This window comes from Ascaphus truei, chromosome 3 (genome assembly GCF_040206685.1).
Source record: "Ascaphus truei isolate aAscTru1 chromosome 3, aAscTru1.hap1, whole genome shotgun sequence".
NCBI classification, from domain to species: domain Eukaryota; kingdom Metazoa; phylum Chordata; class Amphibia; order Anura; family Ascaphidae; genus Ascaphus; species Ascaphus truei.
In genome coordinates, this window is record NC_134485.1 from 295,958,337 (window position 1) to 295,973,437 (window position 15,101).

General features: G+C 40.1%; 1 protein-coding gene across 7 annotated transcripts in view; it reads left to right on the forward strand.

Moving 5' to 3' along the window:
* The window catches only part of PCDH9 (protocadherin 9), a 2,211,246-nt gene that overhangs the window by 2,131,182 nt on the left and 64,963 nt on the right, over positions 1-15,101 (forward strand). The window lies entirely within an intron of this gene.

The following is a 15,101-nucleotide window of genomic DNA, read 5'->3' on the forward strand; positions in this document are numbered from 1 at the left end:
ATCTCAAGTTTACTCATCATACCCTAGCCGCCGGAATGAGCCTATATTTACTCCTTCACCGCACTTACAACTACGGGAATCTGTAGGTTAGAAGTAACTCACCTGCATGTATGTCATTGGACATTTAGATACTCCTCAATGACTTACTAGCCCTCAAGGCTATTTTCATCTCACTCAATTGAGTATACAGTTTCACTGGGTCGATTTTTTATCTTTGTTTGTATGTCATGTTTTATATTACTAGAGGACAATTGTTGCCCATATTTTAATACATTTGAATATATTTCTCTATATGCATTAGGATCGTGGACTCTTCATTTTTAGAGAGAGAGAGATATAGAGAGAGAGATATAGAGATAGATCCCCTCTGGGCACACACCCCGGCAATCTGTACTGCGCATGCGCGCACATATTCAACATGGCAGCCCCGCGGTCAGATGCGCCGCGGACCTGCGGCGGTCCGGTCACCACGTGCAACCTCCCTCGCAGCTAGCACAGCCCTCCCCGCACTCTCCCCAACCTATGCTGCCAGTCGCAGCTGCAGCGGAAGGTAAGGGGATGAGGGGAGACCAGGAGAGAACCCCTGCTATATATGTATGAAATTATTGTTTGTAAAGCAGTTCATGAAACTGCATAAAAATATTGAAAGCATACACCTTTATTATTATCTCAAGGGTTGTTGATTTGTTAATTTTGTATCCGAATCGCAGAAAGTTTAGTCCTCATTTATTCTGTACAAATTGTAGCTATTTAAAAGCTGCATTCTGAATATTATTTATCTTTACAGTATGTCAGAAATTACCTAGAACAAAGCAAGTTCCAGAATGATGTACTGCTAATAAGGGAATAAAAGGTGAAATATGTAATAAATACACTGACTGTGTTCAAACAATTGAAGTTATCAACCCAGACAAATATTGGATTTTTTTTTTTACAAAGGAATTCTGAATGCACTGTTGGATTTTAATAAGTGGATTTTTAACAATAGCTTCTTGCTCTCAGTATTTAGCCACCCAGTGATTGCTTTATGTCATCTGGAATTCTCCCTAAGTGAAATGCTATATTTTCTGCATCCATATACAGTATAAGTGAAGAGCAAACAGCAGTTTCAGTAGCTATGAATTTCAGTAAAACAAATGTTTCCCACTATATCTGCTGTATATTCCTATGATTTCTTCTTGTCTGATATGTCTCTCATTACTCTTCTCTATTTGTTTTCTTATTTCTAATATTTGTTTTACTTCTCTCATTCCTCTGTTCCACTGCTGTGCATACAGTATATATTACAGTGGGGGCAATTAGCACAAATTGGAGCAAAACATGTAATCTAAATCAATATGCCAGCGGGAGACGGGACATACTGTATGTATCAGATAAATTGAACCTGTAGTAGTTACAGGGACAAATGTTGATACTGTACATCTCATAATATTGCACTGACTATTGATCTCCTCCCCTAAATGTTCCTATAACTCACCTGTAAATCACTCACTGGCACAAGTGGAGCAAGATTTAAGGAAATAGCATGTGATGCAAAGTAATGCAAAGTATGTATTTATGTATGTATTTATATAGCACCATTAATGTGCACACAGCAGTAATACACGTGACAATCATATAAATAACAAATAATACAAATAACACATAGTGCTTCAGACATAAAAGTAACATTTAGGAAAAGGAGCCCATGCTTCGAAGAGCTTAAGATCTAAAATAATTGCTGCATACAAAAAATACAAGAAGAGGACAAGAACAACCTTCTTAGTAAAAATGGAAAATATATTATATGAGCCACAATAGCCCCCCAATTCTCACTTACATCTAAGGTACAGCATATGCGCTTAGTGAGGAGAAGAAAGGCAGGTGTTTAGTCCACAATATATATTCACCACTGTCCAGGTTAGATGTGGAGGGAATTGTCCGGATAACTGATGACTCCTTGGAGTCCTACTTTAGCTGGCATACAGCAGGGCTTTGAGCAGTTGAGTCTGCTTCTGCGTGTACCACCCCAAATTATGTCTCCTCCAACGTAGCACAGTGCCACCATGGGTCAACAATGGAAACAGCCAAAGTCTTAAAAGAACCTTGTCAGAAGTCGATTTTGAGAGATTTGAGTAAATTGTTCCAGAAGTGGGGTGTATCAAGAATTTGAGATTAGCAATTTTCCCAAAGAATTATGGCTTTAGGCTTATACAAGAAGCACCATACCCGTAGTTCATCTAGTTTGAACAATATGCTACGAATATTCAAATGAACGACAGATATCCTTATTGGGAATTTAAAATGGACATTTGTTTAGTGTGGAAATTAGTGGGAAAGGTAGGAATAGAAATGTAAATAATTGTTTGTGTTTGAGTAGCAAAGGATGACGTTTGCAATGGGAGTTCGATCCATTGGTGCCAGGTGGGCTGTTTACAAAACTCGCCAAAAATATTCAATTGATATTGCAAACATTTTGAGTAAGCTACAGTAGGGTGTATGACTACATAAAAAAACATAAAAAAAACAAACTAGCTGAGTAAAAGCTCAGGAGGACCCCCAGATTAATAGTAATAATAATTTTATTGGGTATAATGTCTGCATAAGTACTGAATGGTAAAACATACTATAATAAAGCCCCAGTGTATCAGAGGAAGAGAGAACCAAAAAACACAGTATGTGGGTATAAAGACAAAATTAACAGGCAGTCAGTTAGAAGCCATTAAGTTACCTCCACTTATTGACCTGGATTAGAAGTCAACCCCTTTGTCAGGTAAGGTATCTGGTGTGGAGCCATACAGCTCCCTGTTGAACACCGTCTCTACCTCGGTGGTTGTCACGCTGAACCAGTGTGTACAGTGAATAGACCTTTCTCACCTGCTTGTGAGCATCTATCTCCAATCACGAGTAAGCTTATAGAAAATAGAGGATTGGTGGGACAGCGTACCCACCAATCCTCTGCCATTTTCTGTATGATTACATACTGTAGCATAAACTCTGAAGAAAGCGAGTAATATTTAAGTGAAGTCACAGTAAAGACGAAAAGTGTGGTCAGTATCATTGTAGGTACTTTGAATAACAGACAAACGCTATGATCCTTACAACAGTAGAGTTTTGAAAAATGTTGAATAGGAGGTTTCAAGAGTTTTGAACAGAAAATGGGATAAACATTCAATTTTCTGCATCCAAAGGCAATCCCTGTGCTGGTGACCTCTTATAGTTTCACTTCTGTTCAGCTCTTGTATAACTCCACAATATTTATATTTATTGGCTCTATGATAAGGAGATGATGAGATAAGGGTAGAGAAGACCACGACTGTCAAGAACAAGTGTCCACTCCCCTGCCACCTGTCTGATTCAGATGCCATAAGAAAAATAATTTATATTGATTTATGCAGAGAAAAAGCAGACAAATATTTGTTTTTTGAGGGTTATATTTGGTTAAGGCAGCTAATTCTATTGTTAATTTTTTTCAACATCGTTGTTTGATATGGATACATACAAATGTATCGAAAGTAGATTAAATATGCAAATTCAACACGTCAGTTTGAAACGTAAAATAGATGTCAGTGGTGCAATACTTACACTTCAATCTATTTATATACAGTACCGACACACTTTATTCGAGTGTGGTCGGTACCGCAAGCCGGGAAATCTCCCGGCTTGCTAGTGGCCGCCCCTCTATGACGCGCGGTCACGCGTCTTCGGGAGCGTGCGCCCCCTGCACGCGCGTCCAGGGGCTCCCCGAGGGAGCCCTGGTGTCCCGCGATTGCGGGACAGCGGCAGGGGGTTCCGGGGGACCCGGCGGACCCGGCAGCGGTAGGGAGAGCGCCCCGATCGGAGGGCGCTCTTCCGCTGCTTCGGCGCGCGCCCGTCACTCTCGGGCGCGCGCCAGGCTACTGCTGCGGCAGAGAACGGGCAAATGCTCGAATAAACTCTGCCGCAGCAGTACTTACTGTATAAAGGTAGATGTATAGTAGCCTTATAATAGACTGAAGCAAAAAAGATGGGAAGAAAACAAATACAGTGGCGACACAGTTTATCGCACTGCGGCCAGATCCGCAAGCCGGGAGATTTCCCGGCTTGCTAGTGGCCGCCCCTCGGCGTGCCGCGCGTCATAGACGCGCGGTCACGCTTCTTCGGGAGCGTGCGCCCCCTGCACGCGCGTCCAGGGCTCCCCGAGGGAGCCCTGGTGTCCCGCGATCGCGGGACGGCGGCAGGGGGTTTCGGGGGACCTGGCGGACCCGGCAGCGGTAGGGAGAGCGCCCCGATCGGAGGGCGCTCTTCCGCTGCTTTGGCGCGCGCCCGTCACTCTCGGGCGCGCGCCAGGCTACTGCTGCGGCCAAGAACGGGCAAATGCTCGAATAAACTTGGCCGCAGCAGTACATACAAAATAACATAATTATCTAACATATTGTTAGAGATATATCATATTCCAGTTCCAGGTGGGGAATTTTATTTTGTTGTGATTGTAATTTAAGCCAGGTGGTCTTTTTGGTGTTCTATAATATGGATTTTGTGTATGTTGAAAATGGTGTGAAATGTATGATTCTTTTAAATATGTGAAAGATAACATGTTCGGGGTGGAGGAATGTGGCATCGAAAGGACTAACAAACAAGCATAAGGACATTGCATGGCGGTCCATACACGGGGGACTCCCCATGAGGGCCGACAATTATGAAAGTAGACTTAGGCCTGGGACATGGTGCAGAGAGCGGCGCTGGGCAGCGCTGACGCTCATGCTCTCCTGCTCAAGCAGGAGATTTTTCTTCCCTGATGAGCGTCAGCGAGCCAGCTTGTGTGCCGGGTGGGAGGCTTTCAGAAGGCGGGCCTAGAGGGGGATTGGGAGGCAGGGCTAGAGCACCACGTTAGGCGCCGACGTCATGGACTACCATTGGCTTCTGGCAGTCACGTGACCGTCCCTGTGCTTGCATGAGCGGCAAAATTTAAACTTGCCTGTCTCCTGCATTTCCACACTCCTCCACAAGCGTGCGGAAGCGCTGTCTAAGGCCGCACTGATAGGGATAATGTTTCCCCCTCAGCGTGGCACAGCGCACCTCAGCACGGTCTTTTTGACCATGTCCGAGGCCTTAGCCTCATGAGGCACTGCCGCAGGTGCAAACCAGTAGAGGAAACTGTTCTTCATCTCTTCTGGAACTGCCCCTTTGCACAGGCCCTGATGCGACCTCTGGACTCTGAACTAAGGGATTGTCTACAGAGGAAGTACATTATGTACTATTCGGTGTTCCATGGACTTTTTTCAGGAACACAGAGGACGCAATCAAAACCGATGGCGTCTAATGTGTTGTTTCAAAGACGTTTCGCTGTTTGCCAGGGAAAGTTTTACTAAAGGAATTAGAGGATGTTGGTACAGGACTGTCGGAGGCTGATCCACAGCCTGCTCAAAGACTATTCCATCAGTGACGGCCCTGAGGAGGAGGACTAAACATAGTATATAACATAGTAACACCTACTGTTGCGGCCCCTTTTATCCTCCTACATCCCCGAAAAAATTCAGGGATGTTTTCCGTTTGTCACGGACTTTGCTGCACATCAGCCACATTCACCAGATAGCGCTAATGGCGCTAAACATTGAAAGCGCCCGCGGCGCCCAAAATGGCTGAAAACATGGCGCATCTGCCCGCGATTTAATAAAATCACGGGGAAACGGCCGCAGGAGGTAAAAGGCGGCCGCGACTGTACCACAATTTCATTAATAAGGAGTGTATGTGAACTTATAAATATATCTGCGGTGTCACCATAGTGACATTGAAATTTGTTTCTTTCAAGATGAAAGCCATACTATCCCTATACTCAGTGTAATATTCTGTTGTCAGTACTTTAATAACAGCCAAGTCGCTTTTTTAGTTTTCTTGCTACAGTATATTATGTGGGGCTGGCACCTGATGAAGCAGATTAGTCTGCGAAACATGTTGTGGTAAGAGCACTGTGTACACTGCATGCAAATCAGCCCCTTGGCTAATTGCCACTTGACGTGAGAGAGAGATTGTCAATTTGGGAGACGTGCACAAAACAATACACGGACGGTGCAGTATTGCGCATACCCGGAAGTAGTAGTACAGAGCAAGACGGAGACACCACTCAATCTCAGCGCGCAGGATATACTGTCTCGAGCTCGGCATTGCTTCCCTTCTTCCCACGGACGGGGCAGCATGGACTGTACCACTTAAGATCTCACTGGATAACAGATTCATTATATGTAAGTTTATACGTTATTTGTATTCACTTTTATTATAATATTATTCAACCTCTGTGTGCTCTGTGCTTTATGTTTTCTATGCTGTAACACTGTTTGATTCTTGTACTTATAAAAAAATGAAAGCGAAAACGTTAAATAAATACTTTAATGACTGTTTATTCTTTGCGGTGGCCATTTTGTTGTGTATTGTGATCTTTGTCGCGTCGATTGTTCTGGGGTAAGTGTGCTTTAACCTTTGTAAATGGGGCTCTAGTATTTGGTAAAGCCCTGAGGTGGCTGTGAGTTGCAAATAGGCAGGGCTCATTTAAACATGACTCTCTGATACCTATTTTCACTAAAAGGAGAGGCCGGTGTGGTGACCTGCTTGGTGGGTGTTGTGGGTCATGGTTTGAGTACCATTGGCCTTCACCTGGTGGTTGAGCTCTCTCCAGACCTTTGTTTGTGACCTTTGTTTGTGTTTATTTATTATTAGTATTATTTATGGGGTTAGGTATACACAGGGTGGGGGTGGGGGGAGCACCATCACAGGCTCCAAGGTCATGAAACTTAGTATACCATCAATGCCTCTTGGTAACAATTACAAACTAAATCTATTATTCACTTCACAAGGACGTTTTTCAGGAGATTGTTACAAATTGGTCTACAAACACAAATGAACATCAATAACACATAGTTCTACTTTTAGAAAATGTATCTCTATATGTCCATTAATTAAAATTCTCCAACAGAGAAAACCAACATAGCTGATGGAGAATAGCTTATAATAAAAACTTGTACATGTACATTCAATTAGCTTTCCTCAGACTCTCTATCAAAGCAATAAATATCAGTTGTGACTGTGTAAGATATAATTTTACTTTCTATGTTACTCACACATAGGTAAAAGAATGATAAAGATACTGTATGTAGTGCAATGTGGTACCCTGACTAATAGCACTAATGTTGAAATTGTATGATCTTTAGGTTAAGATGTTCTCTAGAGACAGTTAGGTTCCATGAACTGATCAGCACCTCTTTATTTTTTGTTATTGTGTCCTTTTTTTTGCTAATATGTGCAGCAGAACATAGCAACCTTTTATTGCCAACAGTTTATGGGAGTCTTGGAAAGATTAGAGCCGCAAAAAAAAAAAAAAGATTCTAATGCCTTTTGTATGTCTATAAGAGCTATAACTGTCAGTTGTTGAAAAAAAAATCTATTACTCATCTATATGCTTTTTCAACTTTCTGAAAATCTCTGTAAAAGCTGTAATCAGAAATGTGTTCTCTTATAACCATATCAACATTTCACAAAATATTTTAAGTTCAATCAAGGAAAAAATTACACATATTGTAACTGCGATTTTTGTTCACTGATACACTGGTAGAGTTTTTTCTACATATAATTTACATAGTTGATCCAAAGTGAATCAGAAAAGAAACCCCAAATTGCACTCATACGGAGTATGTTCAAAGTGAATAAGTGGGACTAAATGTGTCCCGTTGACGTAACATCTCTGTATGGCAAGGCATGTGACTAAGGGATCAGCAGTTAAAACTAAAATACAATTTTCTTACATTAAAAAACAAAAGACACGGTGTGGTATTATTTACAGTGACGTCTTTAAAATCCCCGTAGTGGTGCAGCAACATGGTAGTGTACTGAGATGATATAGGAAAGTACATATATAATTATCATCATTGTATAATAGGGCTATCCCAGTATAATCTAATCAGATATCCTGTTGTAGGGTAGCTCACTAGTGTACAAAAGTATGGTGGATCTCTCACGAATAAATAACCCAATAGTGAATTCCTTATATTATTCATGGTGGTGTGATCATGGATGTCACAGAAGAACTCGGATATCAGTCAGATGCCTTGTGAATGCTACTGTACATAGCCACTTAGGAGAATGGGTTATTATCGTTGTTAGTTATGATCACATGATTATTCATCAGGATATGTTTAGGCAAATCTTTATGTACAAATGAATGCTTAGTTATTGTTACTTGGTGATCTGTATAGTGTCACAATAGTCATTATTCTCTATATAATTAATCTACTTGGAGATCTTTATAAAATTGATATCTCTTTATATGAAATGTATTATCTCTTATAAGTATTTCTCATTTGTATAGTCTGCTCCCACATGTATTTACGATCACTGATAGATCTCCATAGTTATTTGTTTTTAATTTTCATTATATTCTCTTCCCCTTTTTGTGTAGTGGTATATTTTTTATAATAATTTTTCAGTGGAGAAGAATTCAATTGCTCACTTGTTGAATATATATATGTCCTCCCTTTACAGTAAGTCTGCCAATATATTGTTATACATTTATTATACAGAATGTGGTTAGTTACATTGTATGTTTTAGAAATTGGGCATTAAAGGGGAGAGTCACAGAGTAGCGGTTTGTGGCTATATTCATAAAGAGCATATTATGCTTCAGTTGAGGTGGTTGCTCACTTCAATCAATCTTACGTTAATTGGTGCACTGAAAAAACTACAAAAATACTCCCCTTTCATGCCTTCAATCACTCTCTGATTAAATGCCTGCATGGCATGAAACGCGTTAGAGGTTTTTTGGAGTGATGCAGTGTTTGTTTTTACTGCCACAATAAACATGTTACACATGGCTTTTTAGCCCAGCGACTTCCTTACCAGACGGCAGTGCATGCCTTGTTTTCCTTTTTGTAACCAAAATGAGCCAGATGCATAAAATCTTCTTTGCTCAACCTGCCCCACATTCGGCTTGAAATGTAACACCCCTTCCCCCAGCCAACAGAATAGGGGCCACATCAAGTGTGCCAATGTCTCTATAGGTGATGCTCAGAGGTTCTTTCTACCTCAATTCTCTGAGTGGTGGTATTCACGTAGGGCTGGTATGGCGAGCAAGAATTAAAAGGGTGCCAGGAACTTTTCTTTTACTTTATTTGAACCAATCCAGCATTACACAAATGTATTCAGGGATGCTCATGCAGAAGTCCCCAAAGAGGCACAATTCTTCCACTATGCATTATTGTATAGAAGCATGCCTTTGCTTGAATAATGGCAGTTCCTACCACACTTGCATACCTAGGCAGGGTGCCCTCTGGCATGAGAGACTAAACTCTATCACTTCTGACAGAATCAAGGAGATTCTTTCCCCTTTGTAATTCTAACGTGATACTCCAAGGTCCTTACTTAATAATCCCTCTTTGGAGTACCTGTCAATTTTCTTTTGTGGGTGGAACACGCACAGAGCCATAAAGAGGGGTCTAATCTTTAGGAGTGGCAATTCCTTTGCTGGAAAACAACCCATCCTTGGGCTGAAGCATGCCATCGCCTGGAGGACTTTCTCCATACTGCAGACAAAGCAGTGTCCTTGAGCTGTGAGTAACTTTTCTGACACATTTGCTTGCCCAGTGTGACAACAGGATATCTTGGGGGCAGTGGGGTTGGGAGGAGTGGCACCTTGCATCTCACTTTGTGGGTGTCTCAGAGCCTTCACTCCCCCTTCCTTCCCCTCTCCCTACCTGATATAGTATTCTACAGATTATTATGGCTTATAAACAGTATTGTTCAAATCCAGATTCTACTATATATCTCCTGTCCAAACAATAGCATTGAATATTTTGATGGACTGTTATATATAAATACACCTGCGACTTTTTTTTAATATCTAGAGCACCGGCTCAGGGATCATTTCCCTTATCCTACTACAAAGTGACTCGTGTTGGGAACTTTTGGAGCCCAAAAATAGTTTTGCAAAGTTTAATTTGAGACTGAACAAGAAATGGAGATCTGCAGATCTCAGTGTATGTACGGAATTATGAATTTCCTGCTCTAGAAAAACTGATGTACAGTAGTATTACTGGACTGTGGATTTGATTCTACACTTAAAATTGTGCTGCTGCAGAGACTGTATGCTGCTCTGAAATGCGACAAGCAGTGGCACAAATGCCTTGGCCATGCCTTTCCGGGACTGCATCTCCCTATTAGTTCAATTTTGCTTTAATGATTCACTGATATACTGACATATAGCTCTTCAGACTGGCTATATCTTTCATCGATCTGTAACAGAGATATGTCTTTGAATTAGCTATGATTCTGTGGAGCACCCGATTCATGACTGGTATGATGAGGGATACTGCTTAGTCCCTACTGATAGGAACTTTGAACATCTAGGCACCAGTGTACTCCATTTTTTGCTATTAGGCAATTGGTTTACTCTGATAATATGTTTTATGTGCCGATGCAGCTGAATCATATGCAAGGATATTATTAATGTATTTACACTGATGTCTCTGCTCTACATAGACTACTACTAATTAGCGCAAATAATCTTTACCACTTGAATTATAATTTGAGTTGAAATTCAATTAAGGGTCTTAACTAAAGAGATAAGCCGCTTTTCCTGTTGCGCACCAATCAGGTAGCTTCAGTTTACGTATCCTGTTCATACACAACCTTTACGCTATATTCCAGATGAATATCCATTAACTGTTGATGGAGGAATACCTCGGACTATTTAGTTCTGAGATAAGGCTTGACCTATCTGCCTTGAGATATGCTGCGAGTATATAGCTATAGTTCAAGATTTCACCACACGTGTTTTAAAATTTCACTTTGTATATTTTGTACACACACATTTGACTAATAAAGTTTTATTATTTTGATTATTTTTTTGTGATATCTGAGGAAGGTTTGATCAGATACTAATTGTAAATTTATGCCAAATTAACTATGTTGCGATTATTTTATAAAGTTAACATCTAATTACTGATTACAGTTCACTATTATTATACAATGGGTCGAGTCAACTAGTGGGGATCCTTTTCTTGGTTCTCTTATACCAAACTTCTCCTCTCCCTGTTAGTTCCACTGACGGGAGGAGCTCGGAGTTGCAAGTGACAATCACGTGTGAGTTAGCAACTGCACCCAAACACGAAAGTACTTATCAGTACTTAAGGAGTTGAGACTGGGACCAGTTTTCAACTTATATTACTACCTCAAATATATCCAGTGTGGTGGTACAGCAATACGAGATCCCCGGTGGTAGTATAAGGTACCCATTGTGGGCTTAAGAGGAGCCTTACACCCTCTTTAACACTGTATCAACACCACCCAATTTTAACACACTTGTGTATATATCCTACAGCTCACCCATTATATCCCTATTATTATGCTTTAATAAAACTTGTTTGTTTTGCGTTGCTTGGCATCTATTAGGTTATACGCCTGGGATTATATTTTGACCTACCTATTTTTGCCCCCATAGAGTGCAATTGTGGGTTTCTTTTCTAGTCAGGACACTTGCCCTGAATATATTTTTGTATTATCATATACCTTATTCCCTATGCACCATGGGAGTTTATGTTCCCTTGGATATTAATGGAGAGCGATAGGCATCTTTTGTGTTTATATAGATATTACACTGTGTCATGATTTATTTAACAAAAATAAACCCAAAATGGAGAAGCCATGTGTGAAAAACTAAGTACACCTTATGAGTCGATAGCTTATAGAACCACCTTTAGTAGCAATAACATGAAGTAATCATTTTCTGTATGACTTTATCAGTCTCTCACATCGTTGTGCAGGAATTTTGGCCCACTCTTCTTTACAACGTTGCTTCAGTTCATTGAGGTATGTGGGCATTTGTTTATGCACAGCTCTCTTGATGTCCAGCCACAGCAATTCAATTGTGTTGAGGTCTGGACTTTGACTGGGCCATTGCAACACCTTGATTCTTTTCTTTTTCAGCCATTCTGTTGTAGATTTGCTGGTGTGCTTGGGATCATTGTCCTGTTGCATGACCCAATTTCAGCCAAGCTTTAGCTGTCGGACAGATGGCCTCACATTTGACTCTAGAATACTTTGCTATACAGAGGTCGACTCAATGACTGCAAGGTTCCCAGGTCCTGTGGCTGCAAAAACAAGCCCAAATCATCACCCCTACACCACCGTGCCTGGCAGTTGGTATGAGGTATTTGTGCTGATATGCTGTGTTTGGGTTTCACCAAATGTGGCGCTGTGAATTATGGCCAAACATCTCACTTTGGTCTCGTCTGTCCAAAAGACATTATTCCAGAAGTCTTGTGGTTTGTTCAGATGCAACTTTGCAAACCTAAGCCGTGCTGCCATGTTCTTTTTAGAGAGAAGAGTCTTTCTCCTGGCAACCCTTCCAAACAAACCCTACTTGTTGAGTCTTTTTCTAAGTGTACTGTCATGAACTTTAACATTTAACATGCTAACTGAGGCCTGTAGTGTTTGAGATGTAACTCTTGGGTATTTTGCAATTTCTCTGAGCATTGCGCGGTCTGACCTTGGGGTGAATTTGCTGGGATGCCCACTCCTGGGAAGATCGGCAACTGTCTTGAATGTTTTCCACTTTTGAATAATCTACACACACCTGAATGCTCCAGACCAGCAAACTGCTAAAACTTCGGCATTTATAGAGGTGGTCACACTTGCTGATGATCAATTAATCAAGGGCATTTGATTAGCAGCACCTGTCTGCTACTTAGCTTAATTCCTATGGAAGCAGTAAGGATGTACTTAGTTTTTCACACATAGCTTCTCCATTTTGGCTTTATTTTTGTTAAATAAATCATGACATGGTGTAATATGTCATGTGTTGATGTGTTGTTGATCATCTGCGGTTGTATTTACCTAATTTTTAGACCTGCTAAGGAACAGATGTTTGTTATTATGATCTGATATGGAAACCATGGAATTCAAAGAGGGTGTACTTTCTTTTTCACATGACTGTAATATATATATATATATATATATATATATATATATATATATATATATAAATAAATAAATGTAAATACAACTGTATGCTCATCTGCATGTCTTAGGCAGGTCTGCAACCCCGCCTTTCACCATTATCACCCCGCACACAGCACTTCCACTGCAGCAAGGGATTATGGGGAATGACATGCAGATGAGCACACAGTGCCACTTTTTGCTTCAAAAACCATTTTTAACATGGTTCCCTATAGGCTGATTCTGGGAAATGACATGCAAATGAGCACACAATGCCACCTTTTATCTCAAGCTCACATTACATGAACAACCCTTAGCCAATGCATGCTGCTTTAGACGCAGCTTTTAAGCAAGGGCTTGGGAGATGCATATATAGTGCAGAATAAATTAGTTCTTCAGTATTAGGTGATACCTTTTTTATTGGACTAACAATTTATGTCATAGGACAAGCTTTCGAGAGTTCTCCTCTCTTCTTCAGGTCGGCAATACTGATATACACAGGAATCTGTTGTACTATCGCAACTGGACTAACACAGCTATTTTCTGATATATATATATATATATATATATATATATATATATATATATATATATATATATATATATATATATATATATATACAGTATGTATTTTAAGTTATGGTGGGTGAAAAAGGCGACAGAAAACCTCCACCATTAGCATATAGCCAATAAAGAATATTACTTGTGAGCACATTCACATGTCTTAGACAGATCTGCAACCCTGCCTTTCAACCATTATAACCTTGCATACAGTGCTCCCACTGCAGCAAGGGATTCTGGGAAATGACATGCAAATGAGCACACAATGTGGCACCTTTTGCCTGGAATATCCATTTACATGGAGCCCATTTAAGTGATATATATATAATCAAAAAGATGGACAGGCAGTACTGATTGAACAACAGTAGGATTTATTAGTTCTAATAAATTCAACTGTTGTGCAGTGAGGTATACCATGCCTGTCCATCTTTTTGATTCTTTATACTATCCCCTGGATGGTTAGCACCCTAATATACTTTTTTACATTATTTGAGATAGAGAAGTAGTGTGACTAAAGAACCCAGGACAATCCTATAACTGTATAGTATATATTTTGTTAATTTTAACTTTACATGATTTTATAGCATACAGTATAAAGTGTTTTGCTCAAATATAATAATTTTTTAGAGTTTGAGGGAACAAAACATATATTTTTAGTGTCAGCGACTGGGGTTAATTGCATATCACAACAGCACTTGTCCTCAAACTTTTCATATATAAGTTGGAACGATCACCTTTAGTAGAACAGACATTTTGATTTTGTTCTTTTAACTACTTGTTATTGTACATTTTAGTATACAACATATTTTTCAGTTCTCCCTTGTCACTACTATATTGTCCCTTCAATTGCAGAAAAGAATTGCTGAGCCAATAAACAAGCCAGTTTTATCAACAGTGAAAAATCTATAGTAGTTAACTATATCTGAAAGGGAGGACAATATTTTCTTCATCACAGAAAATAATCACCTTTTCACCTCAAGTTTCTGTCTTCAGGGAAATGAGGGAGAAATACAATAAATGTATAGGTACCGGTATACTGTACTATAAAAGAAAACTGTAAGGTTTACCACATAATCAGTTGTGAAGATACAAATATACTGTAAGAGGTTAAAAACAGAAAAAATATCTGACTTCTAGGGCCCAGAGCCACAAAAGGATGCAATGTTTTAGCATGTCTTTACTTCCATGCAAAAGAATGGAAGTAAAGGTACAAACCCTTTTGTGGATCTAGTCCTACTGTAGGAGTTATTAAACAGGCTACAATCTCACCCAGAATTTTTCTTTATCGTTAGGTGACATTAACAGACAATTAAGACTCTAATACAAATCCTTTGTTGTTGTTTTTTTTGTTTACTAGAGTTTGACATATTTGCAGCAACAACATTTATTAATGTGAAGTAAACTTTAAGAACATTCTCAATTCCATAAGTCACTCATTGATTCATGCAGGAAGGTTCTTCAGCTTGGTAAAAGTGAGAGCGAACCAGCCGTGTGACGTGATGGCCATGCCCCCGCAAATCCCCAACCACGCCACCTCCCGTCGCAAGCTCCCTCTCTCCTAAAAAGACAGCAGATCGCGGTTAGCGCTGTGCACGTGCCGT